General features: G+C 31.8%; 1 long non-coding RNA gene and 5 other non-coding genes across 6 annotated transcripts; 4 read left to right on the top strand and 2 right to left on the bottom strand.

The window, feature by feature from the left end:
• Positions 1-4,067: 4,067 nt before the first annotated feature.
• On the bottom strand, positions 4,068-4,147 carry TRNAL-UAG (transfer RNA leucine (anticodon UAG)). The gene has a single exon. It is a non-coding gene; the product is annotated as a tRNA-Leu (tRNA).
• Positions 4,148-5,663: 1,516 nt separating this feature from the next.
• On the bottom strand, positions 5,664-7,085 carry LOC148873499 (uncharacterized). Its single transcript, XR_016098486.1, has 2 exons — positions 6,769-7,085; positions 5,664-6,008 (listed from the first exon to the last, which is right to left on the bottom strand). It is a non-coding gene; the product is annotated as an uncharacterized LOC148873499 (long non-coding RNA).
• Positions 7,086-9,046: 1,961 nt separating this feature from the next.
• Positions 9,047-9,120, top strand: TRNAI-AAU (transfer RNA isoleucine (anticodon AAU)). The gene has a single exon. It is a non-coding gene; the product is annotated as a tRNA-Ile (tRNA).
• Positions 9,121-9,233: 113 nt separating this feature from the next.
• On the top strand, positions 9,234-9,307 carry TRNAI-AAU (transfer RNA isoleucine (anticodon AAU)). Its single transcript has one exon. It is a non-coding gene; the product is annotated as a tRNA-Ile (tRNA).
• A 113-nt stretch (positions 9,308-9,420) lies between these two features.
• TRNAI-AAU (transfer RNA isoleucine (anticodon AAU)) lies at positions 9,421-9,494 on the top strand. The gene has a single exon. It is a non-coding gene; the product is annotated as a tRNA-Ile (tRNA).
• Positions 9,495-9,607: 113 nt separating this feature from the next.
• Positions 9,608-9,681, top strand: TRNAI-AAU (transfer RNA isoleucine (anticodon AAU)). Its single transcript has one exon. It is a non-coding gene; the product is annotated as a tRNA-Ile (tRNA).
• The last annotated feature ends 2,610 nt before the right edge of the window (positions 9,682-12,291 follow it).

Here is a 12,291-nt window from a genome sequence, read left to right as displayed (position 1 = left end):
GCCAAGGACCCTCATCAATATACTTGGCTCCGCCGTGGGGTATCACCACAACTTCTTATGGAAACCATCTATGTGCCAGCCATATAAGTGAGTCACCTAGACTCATCCTTAGTTGGAATGTTTTAGGTCTATAAGGAACTAGGTTATTTAGATGCCCCATAATGAGTCCCACTTACCACCAAAATGCAATGTTCTAAATATCAATACACCCAATACGTCGTTAGGGCATATCGGGTAGTATTAGACCTTTTATTTTACTTTTATTTTATTTTTTTTCAAAACCGATTCAGGGGAGTCAGTTTAAGGCTCCTCCACCCCCTGAACCGGTCAGAACCCCGATACATCCTCTGTAGGATGCCTCAATACACACATAATAAGATGTTTCTTTCTTTGCGACTAGTAAAAAAAAACGTTTTTTTAGAATTGCTTGTGCCTCACCCTATTGTTCCCATGTGCGACATGTAATAGATTTAGGTTTAGTGTTGCTAAACCATTTCATATTGTATAAATCTATACTACTTTAAAAAGCATGAATAGTCTTACTAATGTTTTTGGAATTTTTTGAGGACAAAATTTGCCCTTCCATATTTAAATTTATTGATAAAAAATGAAGGCAAAAGGGTAATAAATTATTAATATTAAATGAGTTGAAAAGAGAATTATAAGATATTCAATACATTCAATTTCCTTTCATTAAATCCAACACTTAAGGTATTAATTTGCATTCACCTTCATTGAATCATATATTTAAGGCGTCTTTATTTCTTCTCATCATTAAATTCTATTAATTAAACCAATACATAATAAATTAATAATTGCAATAACATAAAAACATACTTTTAAAATCTACTTGAAAAAAATAGTGTTTTCATCTAAACAGTGATAAGAAATTAAACCATTTCAGGTCAAATAAGCTAGTCCATGCTGTCACAATTAAATAATAAAATTCAAAAATAGATAAAATGCAAAAACATAGAAATTAAAAAATTTGGGAACATTTTTAACATCATATATTCGACATATAAACCAATAATAAGTATGATAAATAAGAAATGATTTTATTAATGATGGAAATGGAATGTAAAATTTAAAACCAATTAGAAATAAAACTATTTTCCAATTCTCTCATTAAATCTTATATTAAGGCATATTCTCTCATTAAATCCACAAAATTAACTTTAATATTATAAAAATAAATATTTTGAAAAATAATTTGAAAACAAAACTATTTTCTTTCCTCTCAATGGCAGGTAAGCAATTCAACCATTTTGAGTAAAATGGGTTAATAAATAGTCATATTTAATAATAAAAAAATAAAATATATAACATATATAATACAAAAAATAAAAATAATTGGGCATATCTCTAATATTGCATATTTATTGTACAAAATAAAAATACATATGAAATGTAAAATAATTTTATTAATGATGAAAATGGAATGCCAAAGTTAAAATCAACCTATAAATGAAATGATGTCATAGTCAAATAATAAAATGTTTTCAAAAATAGAAAATATAATTAATAATAATAAAATAAAAAAAAATATTGGGCACATATCTAATGTTACATATTCATAATAAAAATAAATATTGGATACATCTTTAATATTATAAATGCATTATCAATGATGGAAATGTAATATAAAATTTAGTGTTAACCTAGAAATCAAATTAATTTCCTTTTTGGGTTGTGGGTTAATGGTTTGGATCAAATGGATTAACCGATGATATTATAGTTAATAATGAATCTTTAAAAAAATAAAAGTACAGGTAATTAAAAGAATATGTAAAAAATTATATATTAATTATGTCAAACAAAAAATTAAGTATAATAAGTAAAAAAAAATTATATAATGTAGATGATATATAATTTAAAACAAATCCAAAAGTGAAGCTATTTTCTTTTCTAGACGGTGGGTCAATGATCCAACTTTTCAAAGAAACTCATGATGTCATAATTGAATAATAAATATTTAACAAATATAGAACACAAACAATGAAAAAGTACAAAATTCTGGGAACATTTATAATATTATATATTCGTCATAATAAATAAAGATAATTGTTAAAATAAAATTTATTTTTATTTATGACAAAAATTAATGGAATATGAAATTTAACAATAATAATAATAATAATAATTGTTATTGTAATTTAAATTTTTCACATGTAATGCACGTACGCATTTATTACAAGCATTTGAGTATATTTTTAATCATATTGTTACTTTTGTTAATTTTTAATTTTTATCTTAATTATGATATATCTAAAATTAAAGTAATTAATATACAAAAGTTCTCACGTGCAATGCATGTGCTTAATTACTAATAAGGTAAAAAGTGCAAAAGGGCATCATAAAAAAACCCGTTTTTAGAATAAGAGGTTCTTGGGCACAATATTTCATTGTACTCAAATTTTTTAACCATTAATAAATAAAATCCATGATTGTTACCAATGAAAAGCTGGTTTTCCGCATAGAAAATAAACCATTATTAGGCTTTGCCTCTTGGTTTGTTTTTCAAATCGTCTATAATGACGTCTCCCTTTCTTTCTATTTGTGACCAGAATAAAGGCTTGACCCTTTTATTCTTTTTCTTTTTTTTTTTCTCTGCAATTAACACAATTGCATATTCTCTCCTCTATTTTTCTCACATTCAAAATAACAAGGGCTACATCATATCCCTTCATGTGTTTGTTTATTCTTATTCTTTGATTTAATATACATGTATACTTGCATTTTCATATTCCCATCTTGCATTAATAGAATAGAGATTCATCTCCTAGTTTTAGAAAGCAATGTAAATCATATTTTAGTCGTACTTGTGTTTGATTTTGTGATGTTGGATCATTTTTAATGTTTTCTAGTTTGGAACACTAGCACTATGTTTGGTTTGGCTAATTGAGCTCAGCTCACAGGAATAGTATCAAGTTCGAGCTCGATTCGAGTTAGCCACCCCTAGTGGAAGTTTCCACCTTGTACCTTTTCTCCTGTTATTCTTTAATTTCAATTCAATTCTATATCTAATCAAAGAAAAAAGCAAATGGCATTTGGTAGGAACTCAATTTTCTGCTTTATATGGCTTATTGATGTAAGAAGAAGAAAAGAGAAAATCCCGGTACATTAGTTCCTTAATTTTTTTTCCTCTATTGTAGGTAAGTGCTCCATCTGCAGTTGTTTCTCTGCTTTTATTCTCTTTATAAAGAGAATCAATGCTTAAAATATTCGAATTCCAAGAAGTATCTAAAGCATGGTTTTGAAAACGGGACGGTTAGACCAATTGACCCAGATAACAAATTTTGGCTTTTTAATTTTATTTAATTTTATTTATTTTTAAATCAGAACGGGTCGTTCGTTCAACTGAACGGTTGGCCTGGCCCTATATGAAAAGGATTTGGGTTGAATTGGGTCACCTATTCTAAAAGCACCGTTTTTCAATTTGTGTGGATCTGGATGGCTGACCAGTTGAGTTCGACAGTTAAACTCATGTTTTAGGTATAAAAAATGTTAGACCAGTTGACCCAGATAACAAATTTTGACTTATTTTATTTTTAAATCATAACGGATTGTTCGTTCGAATTGAACGTTTGGCCTGGCCCTATATGAAAAGGATTTGGGTTGAATTGGATCACCCATTGTAATAGCATCGTTTTTCAATTTGTGTGGATCTGGATGGCTGAGTCATTCAAACCATTTGAGTTCGACATTTAAACTCATGTTTTAGGTATAAAAAATGTTAGATCAGTTGACCCAGATAACAAATTTTGACTTTTTTTTATTTTTATTTTTAAATCATAACGGATTGTTCGTTCAAACTGAACGTTTGGCCTGGCCCTATATGAAAAGGATTTGGGTTGAATTGGGTCACCTATTCTAAGAGCATCGTTTTTCAATTTGTGTGCATGTGAATGGTTGAGCCATTCAAACCATTTGAATTCGACAGTTAAACTCATGTTTTAAGTATAAAAAATGTTGATTTAGTGAAATGTCACTAATTTGGGTGGTTCAACCATTTACCTGGCACAGTCCACCCTTAAAATCCCGTTTTTTAATGGGAAAAAGCCAAGTGACAGCTGTGGGATTTGAACCCACGCCCTTTCGGACCAGAGCCTAAATCTGACGCCTTAGACCACTCGGCCAAACTGTCAACTGTTAAAATCAACTTTAAAAGATATTTTAGGTATACATAGATACCGTGGAAAATTAATTAAGATATTCATGCGCATGGATGTATTAGGAAAATTCAAATGAACATAAAAAATTTGTTGATAAAATAGAATTTGAGTTTCAATGGTTAAGGCACGTACACTCACATACAATAGAGACGTGTTTTGATAGTTTATTTGAAGTGTGAACTTGTTAACGCAACATTAGAAAATGGTCGGAGAATTAAAAGGTCTTAAATTAATGCTCTGTCACTGGTCGAGTAGATCGAGTATGGTTTGCATACAATTTGTCTATTCGTGTTAATAGGCACCCCATATGGGAGATTGGAAGACTGGTTACATTTTTGGTTTATACAACAACAATCAGCATTCAGCAATAAACATCTTCTTTGCTCTCTTTTTGTTCACCCCCCGCAGCATTGTGACGTGGCATACTATCTACTGCGTTATCTTCTCAATCTCAAGTGGCTGAACTTGAATCCTTTACTAACAATTTCTTTTTGATGAATTATATCAGCCCGGTTGATTGATTATCAGTTTTATCTTTTATGAATATCAGCCCACTTGGTTTGTTATCAGTTAGCAGCATTAATTAACAGAGAGTAGTTTAGATATGAAATGCTTGGATTATGTGGATTATTTGATCTGTAACAATTTTTCTTTTATGGAATAACATAACACATTACTAACTTTCCTCCAAAGTCAGTGCTAGTGGGTTTCAACTCTGCATTTCTGCTAGTCTAGTATCGGTTTATAATGGTTGAATATGGGATTATAATAATTTGAGCATGGTTTGTAACTAGGGGTATCATTGGATTGGATTTGGTCTAATCCTATCTAGTCCAATGTGAGTCTATTACAAATAGACCAGGTCCAATCCAATCCAATAAATAATTTGGACTATTTTGGACCGGTCCAATTTAATGTTCAGACCGTTCAATTTGTTCAAATTCATTTTAATTTTGATTGCTTTTAATCCAAATTCGGTTCATTGACACCTATATTCTTATCTTATACCAATGGATCAGATATTGGCTTAATCCAACCAAATCTAATATAACTTTATTATGGACGGATCAGATCCAATCCAATCTAATAAATATTTTAGACGGGATTGATCTAATCCACTGTCTTTTTGGTTCGTTCAATCCATTTAAATTGATTTTGGACCGAACAAAATCCAATCCAAAACCGGTCCATTAACACCCTTATTTGTATCAATGCTTTTGATCATTGTTGATTTAAATGGTTGAACTGTAGAGGCACATTTTCAATTTCATTTACTTTGTGTTCCACCATTTTATAACAAACTGTTCAATATATCAGTAGTGAACTGTTCGTTCAACCCAAAAACTGGGCATATTTTTAATTCCATTTATCCTGTGGCCAGCCATTTTAGGAAAAAAAAAATTGATGATTATTGAATCCATTGACACGACTGTTTGAAATATTGAATCGTTCAACCCGAATAATAGATTGTGGATTAACTAAAAATTAAGGATAAATTATAAAGACACCTCTTGTACTATGGAGTCTGTGATAAAGACCCTTCTATACTTTGTTTTGCGACAAATACCCCCTTATACTATGACTATAAGACAAAAACCCTCTGATTCTCATACTACCCTCATAATAAGAAAAACATTGTTCATCTTTTCCGTCATTGTTCATTTTCCTTTACCTTATTATACACGAATAGGATGGAAAAGGCAACGGCGAGGATGGAGTGCTAGTTTGGTATGTGGAAAACTCCTCCAATCCAAACCAACCAACATTTGGTTGATGGAATTGCCCTCAGGGTTGCTGTTAATTCACTTCTTGGATTTCATTGATGGAATGTCCCTGAAAAGGCAACAACTTTTTTTCAAAATGATGAGGCATGTGACATCTACAGACGATGGCAAGGAATCCAGAACTTTTATCACTGTCCGAACTGATCCATTTCCACCCAGAAAAAACACTGGAAGTGGTTTTGGTACCAACCATCGAGATTTTGCTTGTGATCGGAGACCTTTCATAAAGAAATTGAGCGACCAGATTGAGAACGACGAGGAAGCAGAGGTTGAATTTGAAGCATTTCATCAGATCAATGACGATGAAGAGAACCCCAGAAACCTCAACTACGGTGGGATTTTGATAAAAAGAGGCATGGGCTTTGTTTTTCTAAAGGCAAGTTTTAAGTTACAAAGAACTAAAGAAATCTAGTAAAACTAGTTTTGTAATTTCTGAAACCAAGGCAAGTTTTAAGTCAAAGAACTAAAGAAATCGAGAGTGAAAATGCAATGAAAACACAGAAACTAGTAAAGGAAGATTTCAAATTAATTACCGAATTCAATTCAAGAGAATTCTCCCTTTCACCTCCAAATTAGAATCCAAATTCTCAAACAAAAACGTAGAGGAAAAGGCCAAAGGATAATCAAAAAGCGAAAACAAGCCTAAGTAATTTAACAGATCTCGAGCCTCGGAAGCAAATAAAAAAATCCAAGAATTCAAATTCAAAGAACTCAACCAAAAATAATGTTAACTAGAAACCGAAACAAGCACATAGTATTATAATTAAGAAAGAAACTTCAAAGCTAACGAATCAGTCAAGAAATTTTACCTGAACTGTAGCTGGCAAGACTTGAGCATCAGCGGTGACGATCGCAGACGCAACAACACTTATAGTGTCCATGGTGTTATTGACACCCCTCATGTCTCCTCTCATTAAATAAACTACCTTAATTTTATCCAAAAGCAATGGTTCTTCCCTCGCCAACAATGACCCTAAATCCAGTTACCCTGGTTCTTATGACTCCGGTAAAACCATAACTTCCAGATCAAGAAAGAACTCAATCACGGTAATCCGAATTTCGTACCAAAACCAACAAAAGATAAAAACAGAGACAGAGAGAGGGGGGAGTAGAGGAGAACAGAAACAAGGAACATTAATCTATAAAAGAACTAGAAAAGATCAAAGCAATCTCGATCTTGACTCGTGGATGTCAAACACGCAATAACTTGGATTTGCAATTTACCATTGAGCTATAAAGCTGATTTATAGAAAAAGCCCTTCATTAGACTCCTAATTTCTTGCTGTAGCCTACGGAGTGTAATTGTCGAGTTCACAAAGGTATTCTTAGAAGAAACAACGGTAACTAATAGCAACTCTGAGGCCAATTCTGTCAACCAAATGTTGGTTGGTTTGGATTGGAGAAGTTTTTCGCATACCAAACCAGCACTCCATCCTCATCGCTTTCTTTTCCATCCTGTTCGTGTATCGTGAGATTAGAGAAGATTAATAGTATTTTTCTTATTATAAAGATAGTATAGGAATTAAAAAATATTATAACGGTGGATTTTAATGAAAAGTTAACGAAAAAGGGTCTTTTGTCTCATAGTCATAGTACAAGGAGGTCTTTATCCCAAAACAAAGTACAGACGACTTTGCCACAAGCCCCATAAGACCACACTAGGGTGGTTAGGATCCTGCGGGTGCGGGTGGGGGTGGGGCTCCCATTCCATTATTTGGAATATCCGGGCTTTCACCTGCTCATCTGAGCAATTTACGCCTTCTTCCATCAAGATGGAATTTAGGAGGGCCGTCAAATTATCCACTACGGCAGAAAAGCGCGTCGAGCTCGGGAGCTGTTCCTTCGCCTTGATTCGGCTCGGGAGCTGCGCCTTTGTCTGGATTCGGCCCCGGGAGCCTCCACCTTGTCGAGGTCACTCTCGGGGGTCTTTATAATTTACCCAAAATTAATAACAAAATAACAAAAAAAAATCATAATACAATCATCTACACTTTTTAAGGTTTTTTTCTTGCATTTTTTTTCAACCATGCTTTTTTTTTTGCATTTTTATCCATTTCCATTGTTAAAATTAAATATTTATCAGTAGTAGTTTTTTATTTTTTTTTTTTGCATTTTTATCCATTTCCATTGTTAAAATTAAATATTTATCAGTAGTAGTTTTTTATTTGTTATAATTTATCTGTAGTAGCAAAATTTTTGGAATTTTATATTTTAAGCATTTTTCTATATTTTTATTATCTTATTTATGACGTTACGATTCTATCCATTCAACCTAGATGCAAAAACAATTCAGTTTTTCGGTTCCTCTTTTTAATAAGTGCAAGGGCATGTGATGCATGTGTACAAAGGGTATAGATATAAGTTGATATTTTTCACATTTATGATTAAATTCAATTGTTATAACACAAGTATCCACTTTATAATAATATACCACCCTATCCAGAATTCTGATAGTCTTCTCCCCCTATAAACTACATCCTGTTCATGAATTTGGCATCAATTCACGGTCAAAATGCATTCCTCTTGTACTATGGGGCTATAAAATTCTGATCTGGGCTGATTAATCATTCAGAAAAAACTTACAATCAATCAAATGTGAACTGACATTATAAAAGTGATAACCAATCACATGAGTTTTCATCAAAATTTAGGGGGGTTGTGATTGGTCAAAGCTTTTTTGGTATCATTTATTTTCAGCATTAAAAATTTTCCCTATGGTTATTGTACTTTTAGTTATTCCCAATAATAATAATAATAATTTGTATTTGTTATACATTTTTTGTAGTCACGAATTTATATGATGAATAATATAATATTAGAGATATTCCAATTAGCCAATTATTTTTATATATTTGTTTTTCAGTTTTCTATATTACCTCTTTTTTATATTTCAATGTTTCTTTATATGATGCCATAGGTTGATTCATTTGAACCCTAACGGATGGAAAAGTAGTTTTATTTTTAAAACGTTTATATTGAAAATTACAAATTAATATTGCCGTTGATTTTTAAGTTATTACAAATTAATAACTTATGATCCAATAGGTTATTTCTTTATATAAATTATATTTTATGAAATTTTCAGTTGGCCTATTAGCTCAGTTGGTTAGAGCGTCGTGCTAATAACGCGAAGGTCGCAGGTTCGAGACCTGCATGGGCCATAAATTTTTATTATATATTGCCAATGTTATTTATTTATTTTTGCACTTTTTTGTTTTACTGCTTCCTTGTTTTTTATTTAGGAATAATACCCTTTTGATTTTAATTTTGAAGTGGCCTATTAGCTCAGTTGGTTAGAGCGTCGTGCTAATAACGCGAAGGTCGCAGGTTCGAGACCTGCATGGGCCATAAATTTTTATTATATATTGCCAATGTTATTTATTTATTTTTGCACTTTTTTGTTTTACTGCTTCCTTGTTTTTTATTTAGGAATAATACCCTTTTGATTTTAATTTTGAAGTGGCCTATTAGCTCAGTTGGTTAGAGCGTCGTGCTAATAACGCGAAGGTCGCAGGTTCGAGACCTGCATGGGCCATAAATTTTTATTATATATTGCCAATGTTATTTATTTATTTTTGCACTTTTTTGTTTTACTGCTTCCTTGTTTTTTATTTAGGAATAATACCCTTTTAATTTTAATTTTGAAGTGGCCTATTAGCTCAGTTGGTTAGAGCGTCGTGCTAATAACGCGAAGGTCGCAGGTTCGAGACCTGCATGGGCCAAGGTTTTTTGTGACACGTTGCTAGTTATTGATCTTACGTCTTTGTTTTCTATTTTCGTTTGAAGAAAAATGAAGGGAAACGTAGGAACCTGCATGGGTCAAGATTTTTTGTGACACGTTGCTAGTTATTAATCTTACGTTTTTGTTTTCTATTTCCTCATTTTCTAATGCATATCTTACTTCTTTGTTTTCTATTTCCTTATTTTCTAGTGTATTAAGTTATGTTTGGTTTGAAGGGAAAGGTAGGGAAACCTTTACAAACCTTGTATAGGTTTCCCTATCTTTTCCTTCAAACCAAACATAGCCTTAGCGAGGACCCGTTCGGCGTTCGGGAAAATCTAATAAATCATTATTGTATTTGTATTGAAAAATACAGTAATTCAGTAAAATATCATTAATTATTCATTAGTTATATAAACATTTTTCATAATTCAATAATTATTAGAAATTACACTAAATTTTTCAATAATTGAAAAATATTAATTTCTAAAAATTAAAATTGTTAAAAGTTATAATTTAAATACAAAAATAAAAAATATTGATTAATTTATTGAAATATTAATAATTTTTCAATATTTGTATTTTAAAATAAAAAATAATATTAATAACTAATTACTATAAGAATTTAAAATAAAGGGCAAATTTTTTAAACTACCTCTACTGTTTAGTTAATTGAAAAACTCTATCCTCATTGTTAGTATTTTATAGTATCCTTACTCTTTCTAACAATTCTCATCATCGTTAAAATGCTAATGGAAAAAATGAAAGATAAAATTTGCCCTTTATTTGATTCAAAAGTTCAAAATAAAACCCAAAACCAAACCATTGTATGATTTGTCGCAACTAGACAAAAAGGCCTCTGGTACCATCAAACATGGCGTTGAACTTGATGGACCTACATTGCACAATGAACTTCTCAAAGCTGACTAGGAATGCCACACCGAGACTTGATTAACTGTTTAATCGATCTCGGTACAATGATCAAGAATTGTTTAGAAAGTTGGTGACTGTTTAGAAAAATCTAGAATTTGGGACTGTTCATTTTATTGTCAATGTTTGGATGGTTGATAAAGAGAATTAGATGGCATTCTTGGGACATCTTTTACTTTTCAAATGTCACTTAGTAGCTAATTAACGGACTGGTTAACGACATGTGCTAGATTGTCACATTTTGAAAGTTTAGATATCGGATTGTCACAATTTGAAAGTTCAAGTACTGAGTTATCGCGTTTTAAAGTTCGGGGACCAAATTTTCACTTGAGCCAAAATACTGGAATTTTCCCACTAAAATTTTGAAAAATTGAATAAAGGAGAAAATTTCTTCACTATAAATATATATAGATTGCCAATATTATTGTCTTGAAAAATTTCCACTATGATACAAACATGATATTGGACACGTATGATAAAATAGATAAATCAATCTTATTCATGATAATTTTTTAGGGTGGTTTGATTGCTCAAAACTCTTTGGATATCATGTCTTTTTGGTATTATAGATTTTTTTTTCTAAAAAATTTAGACGGGTTTTGGAAGCGAGAAATATATTATTAGGGATGCAAAGTTTAGCTTTTAATGGAGTAAGAATCAGCACTCCCTTCATAGAGTGGTTAAAAGTAGGGGAGCAAGGTTATGTGCATGAAGCAAATTTTCAAAATATTCTTTAATCTAAATAAATGTCTAGACATGAATCTTGTCCATTTCTCCCTTTGAGAGACATGTCTCTCAAGATCACAAGGTTGTTAAAGCATAATCTTGGCTCTCCTTAAAAAGTGATACATGTCGATATGAGTCATTTGTGGTTTTTCTGAGGTACCGATCTTGCATTTGACATCCTCTACACGACCTTCATCGCACTCAAACACTAATTCATTAGTATTTAACTTGCCTCACAAGATATACACTTGTCATTGTTTTTAAACATTTGGTGAAGCCAGCTAAACAGACAAGGCCTTACGAGGCAAGATATTTCACTTTTTGTGAGGTAGGATTGTTATGACCTTCCAAGTTTGATTTGTGAGGTTAGAATATTATGGCGTTGCATGGTAGCTTCTAAGGTGAGACATATTGATAATCCAGTGAGGTGACTTGCAAGGTTAAGTTGTCATGACCTTACAAGGCGACTCAGGAGGTTTGGCCAATGTGGCCTCACAAGGTAGTTCTCAAGATAATATTATGAGCCTACTCATGGTTTTACGAGGCCAATATGGCTTGGTTTTGCCCCTGTTCTATGTTATGTTGCAATTAGGACAACTATTTGTTATGGGTTTCAACACATATAAGTGGGGTTTTGCTTCTTTATCATTGAATACTTGAATATTCATTGTTTTAAATTGTGTACATATTTTGTTAAAAAAAAAAAAGGAAAAAAAATAGGACATACATACTTGGTGGATGACAAATTGGAGTGGTCATTTCAGTTCGGCCTGAAAATTTTGGACTTGGACTTTGGTTTTGTGTTTAGACCTGATCTAGGCCCGCGATCACATCAGGCCCACAAATTTTTGGGCCAGATTTGGGCTTAATACTTCAAGCTTGGCCCGGGCCCAAGCTGGCCTGCATATATTTAAACTTACACATTTTGTGTATAATGTATATTTGTTATTTTGCA

The sequence above is a fragment of the Nelumbo lutea genome, chromosome 1 (genome assembly GCF_056320005.1).
Source record: "Nelumbo lutea isolate HS-2025 chromosome 1, American lotus-T2T, whole genome shotgun sequence".
In the NCBI taxonomy this organism is placed as follows: domain Eukaryota; kingdom Viridiplantae; phylum Streptophyta; class Magnoliopsida; order Proteales; family Nelumbonaceae; genus Nelumbo; species Nelumbo lutea.
Note: the sequence above shows the minus strand (reverse complement) of the source record. Positions and strands in the feature narration are given on the sequence as shown.